Here is a 15,717-nt window from a genome sequence, read left to right as displayed (position 1 = left end):
AGCAGTCTGATGTTCAATGAGCTGGGCTCAAGAATAAATTCACCGAGTTGTTAGGATGGAGAAACAGTGCCTTCATTTTAATTGGCTTAATTTTCAGACATGCTGGAAATTCTCCAAACATTTTTTTAAAAATCATCTTGATTTGTGTCTGGATTATTTGACCAGCTCACTGCATTACTGGTCCAATGTTATAACCACTATGCTACAATTAAATTTGTAACATTCAGCAGGGCCTCTGAATTTCCACCATTCCTGGGTTGCCCCTCCACCAAATAAACGCACCCTCTCCCTGCCTCCTGCAAACATGTGGCTGAGGTGACTCAAAGCCATGCCTTTCGGAAAAAAGGCTGCCTTTGCACGCTATCAGGAAGAAAGTATGGAGTTACAGATGATGTTGGCTTTTACATGGGTGGAGGGATTTTCCATCTCAACCCCCATAATTTGGGACAGAATATATGGTAAGTGCAGCATGCTAAGGGGGAACAAGTGACTTTAGATCTTTGCTTCCTAAAGCTCCCTACCACTGGGGTTTCCCCTCAACTCATGTCTGAGTCTGTTGTAGGCTAATTGATAGAGGTTGAATGCTAGTCAACAGCTCCCTTATGATTGAATTATGTGACTACCAGGATGCCAGAAGGCAACTCTGATGAATCCTGACCTTCCTTCATTTAACAATTCCCATATTCCTACGTTCACCCCTTTTGACAGTACTAACGTTAACAGCCTAATGTGAGCTCCCACAGTTTCATGTATGGTCCTAAAGTTTAGAAATTGAAATTTGAACAGTCATTTGCCTCTACAGTCAAACAGAAATTCCACTCTGGCAAAGAAAACTCAAATTTCCAGGGTTTTCTAGAGAAAAATAGGGCAAAATGAAGAGGAGTTCAGAAGAAATTCAACTGAAATTCAAATGCAAGAAAGCATTTCCTGCTTTTACATTTTTTTTCAGTACAATCCTTAACAAAATTTTGTTATTGAAATGATTGCAACATCAGGGGCTGACTCTCAATAGCTTTGATAGGTCAAGTCAGCTGGGTTTTTAACCATTGATGTTCTTTAAATCATCCCATAAAAGTGTGTTTTATTAACAAGAATGATGCATAATTATATCGCATTTTCAACATAGCAAAACATCCTCAGGCATCACAGGAATGTCTATCATTGTCTTATTATTAATATTATTCATAGACATGATACTAGGTTTTGGGGCACGATTGGGCAATGGCACAGGACATGGGTGGATGCAGTTTAGAGTCCTATTGTGTTTAGTTCCCAACCTGAACCCTGTCAAATGGAGTGCCACTGATCAAGGAGAAAATTGGAGGAAGAATCAATCTCAAGCAGACCTGGAGTCTCCTTGAGGCTCCCTGCTCTGCAGCAATCAGTAGCAGCTGCATGTGAGCAAGCTGTGTATTTTTCTTCTTGGTTTTAAGCACATAGGATTACAGAATTACAGAATTTTAACAGCGCAGAAGGAGGCCATTCAGCCCATCATGCCTGCATCAGGTCTCCAAATGAGCATTATGATCTAGTGCCATTGCCCTGCCTTTTCCCTGTGCCCTTGCACATTTTTTCTATTCAATAATCATCTAATGCCCTCTTGAATGCCTCAATTGAACCTGCCTCTACCACACTTCCAGGCAGTACAATCCAGACACTAACCATGCGTTGTGTAAAAAAGTTTTTTTCTCATGTTGTTTTTGCTTTTTTTGCACTTTAAATCTGTGCCCTCTCATTCTTGATCCTTTTATGAGCGGGCACAGCTTCTCCCTATCTACTCTGTCCAGCCCCCTCATGATTTTGAACATCTCTATCAAATCTTCTCTTAGCCTTCTTCTCTCCAAGGAGAACAGTACCAACCTCTCCAATCGATCCTCATAGCTGGAGTTTCTCATCCCTGGAACCATTCTTGTAAACCTCTTCTGCACTCTCTCCAATGTGTTCATACTCTTCCGATAATGTGGCGCCCAGAACTGTACACAATATCCCAGCTGAGGTCTAACGAGTGTCCTATATAAATTCAGCATAACCTCCCTGCTCTTGTACTCCAGGCCGCTATTAATAAAATACCATATGCTTTATTAACTGCTCTCTCCACCGTTCCTGCCACCTTCAATGATCTATGCACATATACACCCAGGTTTTTCCGCTCCTGCACCCCCTTCAAAATTTCATCCCTTTTTTTATATTGTCTATCAATATTCTTCCTATCAAAATGCATCACCTCACACTTCTCCATATTGAACTTCATCTTCCTCCTATCTGCCCACTCTACCAACTTTTTTATGTCCTTTTGAAGTTCCACACCATCCTCCTCATAGTGAACATCATTCCCACGCTTTGTATCATCCACAAGCTTTGAAATTGTCCCCTGCACACCAAGACCTAGGTCATTAATATACATCAGGAAAAGCAAGGGTCTCAATACCGACCCCTGGGGAACTCCACTACAAACCTTCCTCCACTCTGAAAAATATCTATTGATCATTACTCTCTGCTTCCTATTTTTCAGCCAATTTTGTATCCACGTTGCTACTGTCCCTTTTATTTCATGAGCAATCATTTTTCTCACAAGTCTGTTGTGTGGCGCTGTATCAAATGCCCTATGGATGTCCATGTACATCACATCAACAACATTACCCTCATCGACCTTTTCTGTTACCTCTTCAAAAAACTCCAGCAGATTAGTTAGGTATGATTTCCGCTTTAGAAATCCATGCTGGCTCTTCCTTATCAACCCATATTTTTCCATGTGACTACTAATTCTATCCTGAATAATTGATTCTAGAATTTTGTTTACTGCTGAAGTTAAACTGACTGGTCAGTAATTGCTGGGCTTATCCTTACAACCTTTTTTGAACAAGGGCGTAATGTTTGCAATTCTCCAGTCCTCTGGCACCACCCCCTGAGTCTAGGGAAGACTGAAAGATTATGGCCAGTGCCCCAGAGATTTCTACTCTCACTTTCCTCAATATCCTTGGATGCATCTCATCCAGTCCTGGTGCCTTGTCAACTTTATGTACCGACAGTCTAGTCAACAATTCATCCTGTCAATTTTGAACACTTCTGGTGACAGAGTTTCCTCATCTGTCACCATGGCCTGGGTAGCATCTACCCCCTTGGTAAAGACAAATGCAAAGTATTAATTTAATACCTCAGCCATGGCCCGTTTGTCCATGTGTGAATTCCCTCTTAGGTCCCTAATCGGCCTTACTCCTCCTTTTGCTTTTACTATTACTTTTTATTATTTATACATCTATTGCAGACTTTGGGATTGCCCTTAATGTTGGCTGCCAGTCTTTTCTCATAATCCCTCTTTGCTTCCCTAATATGCTTTTTCACCTCCCCTCTGAACATTCTGTATTCCTCTTGGTTCTCAATTGTATTTTCTACCTGACACACACCATACGCACACTTTCTCTTCTTTATCTTAATTTCAATCTCCTTTTTCCTCCAGGGAGCTCTGGATTTGTTTGCCCTACCTTTCCCTTTTGATGGAATATACTTTGACTGTGCGCGAATGAATTCTTTTTTGAAGGTAGCCCATAGTTCAGCTACAGTTTTTCCTGCCAATCTTTCATTCCAGTCTATCTGGTCCAACTCTGTTCTTGCCCCATTGAATTCGGCTCTTGTCCAGTTAATTATTCTTATTCTAGATTTCCTATTATTCTTTTCTATCATCATCCTAAAATGTATAATACAATGATCACTGTCTCTTAAATGTCTCCCATTGACACTTGATCTACTTGACCCATCTCATTTCCAAGAACCAGGTCCAATCTTTTCTTGTTGGACTGGACATATACTGCTGTAGAAAATTCTTCTGAACACAGTCAACGAACTTTTGCCCCTCTCCACACTTTACAATACGCCTGTCGCAGTCTACATTCGGGTAATTAAAGTCCCTCATTTTAATTAATCTATAATGCTTGCATCTCTCTGTAATTAACCTGCAGATTTGTTCTTCTATGTCCTTCTCACTAGTTGGTGGTCTAAAGCCTACACTGAGCAATTTAATTGCACCCTTTTTGTTCCTTAACTCTAGCCAAATTGATTCTGACCTTGAACCCTCTGGGACATCCTCTTTCTCCAGCACTGCAATGCTCTCTTTAACCAATACCACCACCCTTCCTCCTTTCCATCCTTTCCTATCTCTTCTGAACACCTTGTGCCCAGGAATATTTAACACCCAGTTCTTCTCTTCCTTGAGCCAGGTCTCTGTTATCACCACAATATCATACTTCCACATGGCAATCTGCATCTGTAACTCCCCAATCTTATTTACTATACTCTGTGCATTCACACACACGCATAGTAACCCTGATTTAGATTTTGTTACTTTCTCCTTCACCCCGACTCTACCTATTAACTTACTATTCTCTATTCTAGTGCTATCTGTCCCTCCCAGTATTTTGTGCACCCTGGTATTCCTCTAATATTCTCTCGTGGTTCCCACACCCTGCTGAATTATTTTAAAGCCTTCCCAACGACACTAGCAAAATGCCCCACAAGGAACTCAGTCCTGGTTCTGCTCAGGTGCAACCCGTCCGGCTTGTACAGGTGCCATCTTCCCCAAAGCCAGTCCCTGTGTCCCAGGAATCTGAAGCCCTCCCTCCTGCACCATCTTTCCAGCCACACATTCATCTGCCTTATCCTCCTATTTCTGTACTCACTGGCACGTGGCACTGGGAGTAATTTGGAGATTACTACATTTTAGGTCCTGCTTGCTACATTCTAACTAGCTCCCTAAATTCTGATTGCAGGACTACATCCCCCTTCCTACCTAAGTCATTGGTAACAATGTGGACCATGACCTCTGACTGTCGGCCCCCCACCCCCACCTCCCACCCCGCCAGAACAATGCCCTGCTGGTCTGTAACATCCTTATCCCTGGCACCAGAGAGGCAAAATACCATCCTGGAGTCACATATAAGGCCACAGAAACAACTGTCTGTTCCCCTAACTAATGAATCCCCTATCACTAAAGCTCTTCCTTTCTTCTTCCTCCCCTCCTGTACAGCCGATTCATGGTGCCACAAACTTGGCTCTGATTAGACAGGCAAAGGAGGAGGATCAGTTGCAGAAAACAGAAGAAAACTTATAAGGAGTGAACATATTTAAAAGAGAAATATTGACAAAAGAGAATGGTTCTGAATGAGTCATATTGTAGGGCTGCAGCTTAATGATTTAAGCTTCCATCATCATTGATAATATTAAAAATGCTGCTTTATGGAGCTGAAATTGTCCTGCACAATATTAAGTAACAATCATATTAAAGTATTCATGTAAGATTTCTTTGGATACCACTTCAACAGTTGTGTTAAATTATTCATGATAAATGTTATTTTAGGAAAGATATTGACAGGGTTAATGTTTAGTTAAAGAAATAACTTGTAATTATATGGCACCTTCTATGTCCTCAGGAAGCTCCAATGCACAACTAAAATATGAGATTCTGCCAACAAAGGTACATTCCTTCAAAGGACATTTGGACTTTAAATATAGTGCAGAAATACATCTGGCATTCTTTTGTCAGCAAACACTGCATCTTCTTAATTGCAGTATTTGAGATATGAAGGCCTGTTAAGACATCTGTTTATATTTATGTCTAGTGCCTCAGGGATTTCATACAGCTGTTTGTTCACTTCCCTAGCCTCCGCTTCCAGTTCTTGACCTCTTTAACGACGATTGAACTCTGCCTATTCCGTTATATTTTACCTTCTTGAGTTTCCCCTAGCAGATGGGACTTTCCTTCGGTATGAATGTATATATACAAACCTTAGGATCATGCAGTACAGAAGGAGTTGTAATTAACAGGAAATAGACTGGGAAAGAATTCAAGCAGTAGACTAGGTTACTTTATTCTGTTGTATAGAGAATCTCTTTCAGGGAAGTTCATCATTTTTGACACCTCGTCAATTGATCTGAGCCATAGTAGATTAATGTAGATTTCATGGGGTCAATATCAAGATGGATGGATATAAGACCTTGAAGTAAGACAGGTCTTAGCTCCAGCTGTTGGCTATTGAGGGTGGTAAGGACCTGTGTGTGTTTCACATTACCGGGAGTGTGCTCCTAATGCCTGAAAAAATCCACACTCTTAGCATTTCATTAAAGGAGAGATAATATGACCAATGAGCAGGAAATGGAAACAACAAAAACATTTTCCTGCCATCCTCATTTGCTACTATTTGACTTTCCTGGAATCTTGCCTCACTGAGGAGATGACATACAGTGGTTAGGAAAGATATTTAATATGAAAAAAATTCATTAAATAAAGTTACGAGAGGACAGTTTCGGGCAGCTCTCAACACTGTTTCTTTCTCTGGATTTACGAAAGTGGAGAGCAGGCATGGGTCACCAAGAATGACGATTTGAAAGTGAGAATAAAATATACCTCCATAATACACTAATAAAAAGGTTGTAAACAAGTAGTAACAAAACTTGAAGTATTACATATCATAGATTTATTGGCTCTTTTAAGTGAAGTGACATGTATTCTCTATGTCCTTTTATTTATTACTATGCACTCTAAGGTTGAATTTCAAGCCACTTTGTTTATTTCCATCATCACACTGCCCTGAGTTCCTGATCTCAGTGGTGCCTGAACTCCTAACTCTTTCCTAAAGGAAGGAGTGATGATTGGCGCCATTCTTAATAGCTTGTCATAGAACAGCATCCACAGAGGTTTAAAAAAAGTAATTTGTCTGCCCTGTCAGTTACAGGCCAGGGAGAGGAAGCAACTAATGGAATTTCACATCCCCACAAAACTTCCATATCCAGGAACTTTGTGGATTCTTCAGTCTAACTGCTGCATACATTAATTCTTGCAAGGTTAGAATTTGTTTCATAAACACTGGCTCATGAAAAAGTAATAGGACAAACAGTTCTTTTCACAAAAACCTACAGATATGTTCGACTTGGACATCCAAAGACACTTGATAAGGTGCCACATCAAAGGTTACTGCGCAAAATTACAGTTCATTGTATAAGAGCTAGCATATTAGCACGGATAGAGAATTGGTTAGCTAACAGGAAGCAGGGAGTAGGGATAAGTGGGTCATTTTTGGGTTGGCAAGCTGTAACTAGTGGAATGCCACAGGGATCAGTGCTGGGGTCTCACCTATTTACAATCTAGATCAAAGACTTGGATGAAAGGACCAAAAGTATGGCCCCTAAGTGTGCTGATGTCACAAAGACAGGTAGAGGAAAGTAAGTTGTGAGGAGGACAAAAGTAATCTGCAAAAGGATATAGATAGGTTAAGTGAGCAGACAAAAGTTTGGCAGGTGGGGTATAATGTGGGAAAGTGTGAACTTGTCCACCTTGGCAGGAAGAATAGAAAATCAATATATTACTTAAATGGAGAGAGATTGCAGAACTCTGTGATACAGAGGGATCTGGGTGTCCTGGTACATGAATCACAAAAACTTTGTATTTTTTTTCATGGGGTGTGAGCATCGTTGGCTGTTACAGCAAGTGGTTATAGAAAGGCAAATGAAATGTTGCCATTTATTGCAATGGGAATGGAATGTAACAGTGGGTAAGTTTTTCTATAGTTTTACAGCACCTTGGTGAGACAACATCAGGAGCACTGTGTACAGTTTGGTCTCCTTCTTAAGAAAGGATATAATTGCATTAGAAGCAGTTGAGAGAAGATTCACTCAACTGATTCCTGGGAGGAAGGGGTTGTCTTATGAGGAATGGCCTGTACCCATTGGAGTTCAGAAGAATGAAAGGAGTCCCTGAGAGGACATGACAGGGTGAATGCTGAGAAGATGTTTCCATCGTGAGTTCTGCAATCTGTCTCCATTTGAATAGTATATTGCTTTTCAATTCTTCCTGCCAAAGTGGACAAGTTCACATTCCCCCCTTATGGAACAGACTAGAACCAGGGTACATAGTTTAAAAAAACGGAGTCTCCCATTTAAGATGGAGATGAGGAGAAATTTCTCCTCTCAAAGGGTCATTAGTCTGTGGAATTCTCTTCCCCAGAGACCAGTGGAGGCAGGATCATTGAATATTTTTAAGATTGAACTGAACAGATTTTTGACCAACAGGGAGTCAAAGGTTACATGGGTAGTCAGGAAATTAGAGTTCAGGCAACAGTCAGATCAGCCATGATCTCATCAAATGGTGAAGCAGGCTCAAGGGGTCAAATAGCCTACTCCTGCTCCTAATTTTTATGTTCATGTGTATGTAAATTTTTTTAATTCATTCATGAGATGTGGGTGCTGCTGGCAAGGCCAGCATTTATTGCCCAGCCCTAATTGCCCTTCTGAAGGTGGTGGTGAGCTGCCTTTTTAAACAGCTGCAATGCCTACGGGGTAGGTAAACCCACAGTACTGTTAGGAAGGGAGTTCCAGGACTTTGACCCAGCGATATATTTCCAAATCAGGATGCTCAGTGGCTTGGAGGGGAACTTCCAGGTGATGGTGTCTCCATGTGTCTACTGCCCTTATCCTTCTAGACGGTAGCAGTCGTGGGTTTGGAAGGAGCTGTCCAAGGAGCCTTGGTGAATTCCTGCAATGCATCTTGTAGATGGTACACACTGCTGCCACTGTGTGTTGGTGGTGGAGGGAGTGAAAGTTTGTGGATAGGGTGCCAATAAAGTGGGCTGCTTTGTCCTGGATGGTGTCGAGCTTTTTGAATGTTGTTGGAGCTGCACTCATCCAGGCAAAATGGGAGTATTCCATCACACCCCTGACTTGTTCCTTGTAAATGGTGGACAGGCTTTGGGGAAAGAGGAGGTGGGTTACTTGCGACAGGAGTCCTAGCTTCTGACCTGCTTTTGTAGCTACAGTATTTATATGACTAGTCCAGCTCAGTTTCTGGTCAATGCTAACCCCCAAGATGTTGATAGTGGGGAATTCATCAATGGTAGTTCCATTGAATGTGAAGGGGCGATGGCTGGATTCTCACTTGTTGGAGATGGTCATTGCCTGGCACTTGTGTAGCGCAAATGTTACTTGCCACTTGTCAGCCTTACTAACCTAACTTTACTAGCCTTAAGTCCTCCTTACTAACATCTGGGGGCTAGTACCAAAATTGGGAGATCCATCTCACAGCCTAGTCAAGCAACAGCCTAACATAGTTATCCTCATGGAATCACATCTTACAGATAATATCCCAGACACCACCATCACCATCCCTGGGTATGTCTTGTCCCACCGGCAGGACAAACCCAGTAGAGGTGGCGGCACAGTGGTATACAGTCAGGAGGGAGTTGCCCTAGGAGTCTTCAACATCGACTCCGGACCCCATGAAGTCCCATGGCATCAGGTCAAACATGAGCAAGGGAACATCCTGCTGATTAGCATGTACTGCCCTCCCTCAGCTGATGAATCAGTGCTCCTTCACATTGCACACCATTTGGAGGAAGCACTGAGGGTGGCAAGAGTGCAGAATGTGCTCTGGGTGGGGGACATCAATGTCCACCACCAAGAGTGGCTCAGTAGCACCACTATGACCGAGCTGGCTGAGTCCTAATGGACATAGCTCTTAGACTGGGTCTGCGGAAGGTGGTGAGGGAACCAACAAGAGGGAAAAGCATACTTGACCTCATCCTCACCAACCTGCTTGCCTTAGATGCCTCTGTCCATGACAGTATTGGTACAAGTGACCACTGCACAGACATTGTAGAGACAAAGTCCCACCTTCACAATGAGGATACCCTCCATCGTCTTGTGTGGCACTACCGCCGTGATAAATGGAATAGATTTCGTGGAAGGTGATTGTAGTTGTTGGAGGTCAGTCATCTCAGCTCCAGAATATCACTGCAGGAGTTTCTCAGTGTTGTGTCCTCTGCCCAACCAACTGCAGCTGCTTCATCAATGACCTTCCTTCCATCATAAGGTCAGAAGTGGGGATGTTCACTGAAGATTGCACAATGATCAGCACCATTCATGACTCCTCAGATACTGAAGCAGTTAGGAATGAGAGGGGATCTGATTGAAACATATAAAATTCTAACAGTGCTAGACAGACTAGATGCAGAGAATTGAGGAGTCTAGAATCAGGGGCTACAGTCTCAGAATAAAGGGCAGGCCATTTAGGACTAAGATGAGGAAAAATTTCTTCACTCAGAGTGTAGTCAACCTATGGAATTCTATACCACAAAAGGCTGTGGAGGCCAGGTCACTGAGTGTATTCAAAAATAAATTGATAAATTTTTGGACATTAGGGGCATCAAGGGTTATGGAGAGAAAGCAGGAATATGGCGTTGAGATAGAGGATCAGCCATGATCATATTGAATGGCAGAGCAGGCTTGAAGGGCTGAATGGCCTGCTCCTGCTCCTTCTCCTAGTTTCTATGTTTTTTTAGTCCATATCCAAATGCAGCAAGACTTGGACAATATCCAGACTTGGGCTGACAAGTGGCAAGTAACATTCATGTCACACAGATGCCAGGCAATGACCATCTCCAACAAGAGAGACTCTAATCATCGCCCTTTGACATTCAATGGCATTACCATCACTGAATCCCCCCACTATCAACATCCTGGGGTTTACCAATGACCAGAAACTGAACGGGACTAGTCATTAAATACTGTGCCTACAAGAGCAGGTCAGAGGCTAGGAATTCTGTGGTGAGTAACACCTCCTGACTCTTCAAGTCTGTCCACCATCTACAAGGCACAAGTCAGGAGTGTGATGGATTTCTCCCCACCTTCCTGGATGAGTGCAGCTTCCACAACACTCAAGAAGCTTGACACAGTCCAGGACAAAGCAGCCCACTTGATTGGCACCACATCCACAAACATTCACTCCCTGCACCACCAACACACAATAGCAGCAGTGTGTACCATCTACAAGGTACAGTACAGGTGGAACCGAAACTGAGTATCAGTGAACAGGTTATTGCTAAGCAAGTACCACTTGATAGCACTGTTGATGACCTCTTACATCTCTTCCCTGATGATTGAGAGTAGACTGTTGTGGCAGTAATTGGTCAGGTTGGATTTGTCTTGGTTTTCTGTACAGGACATACCTGGGAATTTTCCACGTCACCGGGTAGCTGCCAGTGTTGTAGCTGTACTAGAACAACTTGCCTATGGGCGCAGCAAGTTCTGGAGTACAAGTCTTCAGTGCTATTTGTGAAATATTGTCAGGGCCCATAGCCTTTGCAGTATCCAATGCCTTCAGCCATCTCTTGATATCACATGAAGTGAATTGAATTGGCTGAAGACAGGCATCTGTGATGCTGGGGACCTCAGGAAGAGGCCAAGATGGATCATCTGCTTGGCACTTTTAGCTGAAGATTGTTGCAAATCTTTCAACCTTATCTTTTGCACTGATGTGCTAGGCTCCCCCAAATTGAGGTTGGGGATGTTTATGGATCCTACTCCTCCAGTGAGTTGTTTAATTGTCCGCCACCATTCTCGGCTGGATGTGGCAAGACCGCAGAGTTTAGGTCTGAACCATTGGTTGTAAAATTACCAGGAGAATGCAAGGGGAAAGATGATTATTCATGTTACGAATCCAGCTTTCATGTATATTAAATTGCGAGTCATTTATTTTAACCTTGTTATGATTATACTCTTTACCACACATATCAAACTTACTTAGCAACCATCCAATATTGATAGACAGATTGGGAAGAATGTGCCCCCGAGAATGGCTTGTCCAGTGCTCCTTTAGGTTGAGAACCCAATATTAATCTGAAGGCTACTTCAAAGTGGAATTGAGTAGATGAAATCTAGATATCAACCCAAAAGGCCAGAATCGGCAAATGAAAGAATTCATTTTGGTTTCAGGTTTTCGTGTCTCCAAGCCTCACAGCAGATGTGGTACATTCCCACATGATGTGATCTCAACTGTATCTAGATAGAAATTGGAGGTGCTCGTGATGGATGGCACACCTAGAGCAAGAGCAGCAATTAGAAGTAAAGATGCATCCCTCGAATTACTTGTAAGTGCAGACAGGAAGGGCAGAGGCATATTTATTCCCAGCTAAGGGAGGGAGAAATGTGCTGCTTTTACCATGGTGGCGTGGTTGGAGGCAGCTGAAGAGATGAGCAGCAGGGACATTGGCTGCAATGTAGGAAGTAACCGAATGATTTAAGCAGACCAGGAAAAGTGAGCACATCTGCAAATTCAACTACATCCTGTGGTTTAAACTCCCATTGCCTTTCACTCTGTCTTGCCAAGCACACTCTATCACATCACTTCTCACACCCACTCAACTTTCAGCAGCATCCAGCCTGCACTTTCCATGCACTTCATCACCTCCTCATTTATCAATCCACTGTTACCGCCCAGCCCAATCCTTGTGCAATGTGATGCAACACCTCATTGTCTCACCAAATGCACCACATCTATCAGGTAAATATCCAACTTCACTCACTCACAGGTTTGATTTTTTAACTCTTGTACAAGACAAGGATGCAAAATGCAAGGAAGAGAAGCAGGTACTTGGGTGTGCCATTACAAATAGAACAGCTATGATAGCTGGAGATAAGTGGCTCATCTGCATCCCTCTCAATGGGAAATGAAGAGATAGGATATTCATGAATAGCTGTGAGCAGAGTTACATATGTTTCTGATACGTATATGCTAACATTATTTTATGATTGTCTAAATAGTGAGAAGACAGAATATGGTGATTTTCAAGTTTGTCACTTAGTCTTTTTTAGTCTTCCAGGGCCTTGTACAGCAAGTGTCACAAAATATACTTAAGGACTATTCCTCAGAGGCCCTCATTCCTTCTAAGGGTGCTCTGTCACAGGACGCACAGACAAGTACTGCCACAAATCCTCACACTTCAGTACCTTAGACTGTTAGTTGGGTTTGCACCTGGTGATTCATATCTTACAGTGAACAATGCGAGGGATCCAATCCTTTCTGAATCATGCTCAGCTGGACACAGAAGTTGAATCCCAGGGACTACTATTGAGAACAAGAATGGTAGTAGTGCATCAGGAGCTTAAACAGGTTCTGACAGATGTGCCACCCACACTCCACAGCAGCAGAGAATGGAGTCCAACTGAAGTGCTATTTTGGATCAGTGGCACAGGAAACTGCAAGAAGCTCTGCCAGACAGAGAGTGCCTACCTGCATGGAGCTTCAAGCAGGCTCTCAAATGAGTCCATGCAGGCCATGACCATGACCATTCAAGGATGTCTACTGACATAAACACGATGGCAAATATTTTATCCAACATGCCATTGAACTCCACTAAGCTGGTCTGCAGCAGAGCGGTAGGCATGATATGGCACTAGTCCAGAAGAAAAATAATTGCATAAGGAGACGTGAAAGTAGGAATTCCACTCAAACCAATTCTACATGTTACCCATTGCTACATCCCCATTGCTCCCTGCCATCCAATCAGTACACAACATCCTGCCTTGTCTTCCGATGGCAGAGCCATCACTGCACAGTCTTAATGAGGCCCTCAGGGGCTCTAAAACCCACTGAAAACAAACCAAAAACAGCTCAGCTGCCAGACCAGGGACCTTCCTTGTGCCAGTTTCATATCTTGCCCATTATTGCATGCCAAGTGCCAACTTGTCCTTTCAGCATTTCATGGTGAATGTCAATACATAATGGACCAATTGGGAGGATATATAGTGTGCGGAGTGTTGAAGGTCAGTTTAGTGCAAAGAGGGTGGGGGATTGTGGTCCATGTAGTGGGAACAGACTGCAGAATGTTAACACTAAATGATCCTCCATGATATTAGGGTATCTTTGGCATCCTGGCCTAATGATGGATGTTCATCTTCATCCTCCTCCCCCTCCTCTATAGTGTCCACATCTGAAGATGAATGATGAGCTCCAATCCTCTCTGCTAGAACATAAGAAAATAAGAAATAAGAGCAGGAGAAGACCATACAGATCATCGAGCCTGCTCTGCCATTCAAAACGATCGTGACTGATCCTGGGCTTCAACCCCACTTTTCTGTCCACTCTCCATATCTCTTTATTCCCTGAGAGACCAAAAATCTGTCTCTCTCAGCCTTAAATATATTCAATCATGGTATATCCACAACTCTCTGGGATAGAATATTCCAAAGTTTCACAACCCTTTGAGTGAAGAAATGTGTCCTCATTGCAGTCCTAAATGATCGGTCCCTTATCCTGAGACTGTGACCACTTGTTCTAGATTCCCCAGCCAGGGGAAACAATCTCTCAGCATCTGCCCTGTCAATCCTCTTCATAATTTTGAATGTTTCAATGAGATCACTTCTTCTAAGCTCCAGAGATTATAGACCCAATTTATTCAACCTCTCATAATAGGAGGGGAATAAGATACTAGCTATAATAAGTAAGCTTTATTCAGATGAGGCAATCACAAGTTTAAACATTCACCTGAATTGTGGCTCAATTTCATCCTTTGCCCAGTCAGTTCCCCAAGCCTAGGAAACCGTTTCTGAAGACATTGCAATTAAACCTAAGTATAATCCAAGGCCGAGGCCAGTACGAGACAACAGGGCAGAACCCTCAACCCCGTCGCTCACGTGACATCATACAACCAGACCGGCTCCTGTGTGATCGGCATGAGTCATCATCACTGCGAGCAACAACAGTGTAGTTTTATAAACAAGATTTTGTTTGATTAATGTACACGTAAGACAAGTATTAATTTGTCAGAAGAGGGTTATGGTGATGATTTGATAGCACAATAATAAGAAATGTTACAAACAAACATATTGTCTTGTAGCATTAGGTTTATAATTTGAAAACCTCTCATTTTTGATGCTGGCATGAATTAATAATTTACTTATGACATTTAATTTAAAAAATTTAATTTATTACATTCCCATTAATTCTGATGAGTTTTGTTCAGCGGTGGCAGGCGAAAGTGGGTGGGATAAACCCAGTAGGTGGTCTTTCGGCCCACCTAAGAGGCTTGAGGACAAAAAGAGTTGAGGACCACTGAAATAAAGCCCCAGCTTTGGCAAGAGGGTTAGTCACAGGCATTGAAACCTGTCTCCATTGTGGTTGTGATACAAAAATCAATATTTTAACTATCTATCTACCCCCACCCACGCTGCTCTTGGGGGTTAAAATTATCGCCTTGCTGGTCTCCAGATAATCTGCACTGTGTTTTCAGTCCTTGAATACGGCTGCACAGAAAATGCAACCAAAGCTCTAGCTGGCAGGGAAACCAAGCATTTGGCACGTTTTAGTTCAACGCAGAGGAGTGCAAATATCGGCACCTGTAATAAGGGCACTGGAGACATCAGTGCTGCCATTTAATTGGCTGACAAGAATCAATCTGAGCTGCAGTGAACTTGAGTGTTGCCACTTTTCAAGGGCTTCAGTGTTGTTCAGCAGCAGTATCACAATTTGAGAATTATCTGCAGTCAAGCATCTTGTCAAATAAAAATTTAAAAAATATATGAGCTAAGTGTAGGCCAGCTGTTTCTGCGCAATGGTAACATCACTGTGCCAATAGGCCTCACAACTGGGTCAGGACAGTAAGTTTACACAAGAACTTACAATGTGCCTCTTCTCACTGTTCTGGAGAACAGCCAGCCTGAAAACAGAGCACATCTGTTAAGGTGAAAGTCAAACTATATTCTGGGAAGAAAAGCTTAGTGCACTAGTATCTGTACAGACAAGGATGTCTAAAAGTTCATATAAATAATGATGGAGCTCCTTGGATCTGAATTGTCTCTTTTAAGGACTCTTGTTGTTGTATCCCTTTGATGTTTGTCCAATTTTTTTCAAATGCTCACAGTTTTGTTTTCACCATGATTTATTCAGGTTTTCTACTT

Source organism: Carcharodon carcharias, chromosome 7 (assembly GCF_017639515.1).
Source record: "Carcharodon carcharias isolate sCarCar2 chromosome 7, sCarCar2.pri, whole genome shotgun sequence".
NCBI classification, from domain to species: Eukaryota; Metazoa; Chordata; class Chondrichthyes; order Lamniformes; family Lamnidae; genus Carcharodon; species Carcharodon carcharias.
This window is presented reverse-complemented; position numbering follows the sequence as displayed.